Consider the following 2,266-nt stretch of genomic DNA (forward strand, 5'->3'; position numbering starts at 1 on the left):
TACATAGTTATAATGATAAGAGGAAATGATAATATATCACAAAAGGAGAGAAAAAAGGAAAAGAGGAAGTATTGCTAAATTTTTTGCTTTGCCTATTTTTCATTTGAAAAATGAAAACCAAAAAATGCGAATTTTTAAATATATGGTAAGAATAATTTAAATTAAGTATTAATTTAAAATATTAGAGGAAACAAACAAATAAGCAAATAAACAAGCAAGCAAGCAAACAAAACAAACAAACAAGCAATGCTAATTGTACAAAGTATTTGTTAGGAATGGTGAAAAATTAAATTAATATTTTGTAAAAATAAAATTTTGAAGAAAAAAGTTTGACTTTTTATTTTTATTGTTTTCATTTTATTTGTTAGATCGTATAAAGTGGAAAAAAAAAGAATAATTTTTAAATTTCAACTTCCAGCTACATTTTTTCATTATTTTTTACATAAATCAGAATTTTTAACATATGAGAGCAGAGAGGAGGGATTGAAATTGAGTAACAGTTTACAATTTTAATTTAATATTGGTCATAATTCATAATTTACTGCCAAATGTTAAAGAATTTTAAACGGATTTTTTCTATTGGATGGAATTTTTTTTCCGTCGAAAACCACTTTTTGTTTTAATTTAGTAATTTTTTATATGAAAATATGATTTCATAAATAAAACTTTTGCATTTGATGCATAATAACTTCCAATTATTTGCAAATGATTGTCATAAATCAACAAAGGATTGTTTCTTTTAATTGTTATGACAATAAGAGGGGCAGTTAGAAAGAAGGAATGGAATTTTGAGAAATTTAATTTAATTAATTTATTCAATAGTTACTTTTATCCAAATGCATAAAAATGGTTCATATTTCAGTGATAAATGTATGAAAGTATGTAAATGATGGAATAACTTTGTTGCAAACAATGCTACAATTAATATATATTTTTGAAAAATTTTTTTTTAAAACATTTCGGAAAAATTTTTCAAATTTAAAAAAGAAAGTAGCAAATCACTTAAATAGGCAAAATTTAAGCTAATTTGAAACCATTTTTTTAAATCGAAATTCCAAAATCCTAACTAAGAAAAGGTGAGTAGTGAGAAAGTGAATTTTCCCTCTTGAATTTGAATTTTGTTAACTCAACTTTTGGTTAAAAAAAAACTAAGGGATGCATTCTATCAAACACAATTCATCATTTATCCAGTTCAACAAATAAATATTTTAGACTCAATATTTGGTATCATTGTATTCTACGATATTCAATTTAAAAATAAGAGTAATAATAAATCAAATAGATTAAGTTTTTTTTATTTCAAATTGCAATTACTGATATAGTTTTTATTTTAATTTAATTTTTTCTAACCTATTTTTGTTGCTAAAAATAATCATTTCAGTCAAATTTCCTCCTTTAAATTTGAATTTTTCACATGCAATTTTTAGCTAATTAATTTGACAATGTGCGTGCGATTCCGTGCTAGTAATACATTTATAAACGATTCAATTTATTAAATTAGTCGTAATTTAGGAAATTAATTAAATTTGCATGCTAAAAAGTTAAATGTGCATAGTTTCCTCATTCATTTCTTTACATTCTTTCTTATCTGCTAGCGTGATGATAAAAAATTTGCAAAATAAAAGAACTATTTTTTTTTCATCGATACATGCAAAAATTATTTTAAGGAAAGTTTTAGTCAGTTGACTTTAGCAACGATACGTCATTGTCGTTTAGTTAAGTTATAAAATTAAGCCATAATTTGAGAAATTTTTTCGGTTAATAAAATTTTAATGTATCATTGAATGTTGTTAATCCTTTTTTGTTGTTCTTTCAAAAGATTTCATTTTCTGAAAAGAAGTCTTTTTTTTTTTGTTAAATTTGATCAGAATATTCGATTTTGCATTTCTAAGTGTTATTCAAATAAAAAAAAAAAAGAGAAAGAAAAAAGAGGAAAGAAAGAGACGACAATATTTGCTTATCAAAAATTTGCTCCATCTTTTATTTTTCTAATTTTTTTTTATTCCGATGAAATTAATTCATGTAATCATTTCTCATTTACCTCAATGTATTTGTAGGAGTATTTTAAAGGAAAAAAAAATAGTACAGATTTGTTAATTATTTAATTATTAATGAAAAATGAGGAAATATCAGTGAACCTATTTGACGCATCCATCGAATAGTTTGTCGTTCATTCGTAATTTTAAAAAATAAAATTTTTTTAGTGTAATATTAGTTTTTTTTTTCCCCCTTCTTTTTCCTTTCAAAAGATTAATTGACAATTTTT

The sequence above is a fragment of the Loa loa genome (assembly GCF_000183805.2).
Source record: "Loa loa unplaced genomic scaffold supercont3.238, whole genome shotgun sequence".
In the NCBI taxonomy this organism is placed as follows: domain Eukaryota; kingdom Metazoa; phylum Nematoda; class Chromadorea; order Rhabditida; family Onchocercidae; genus Loa; species Loa loa.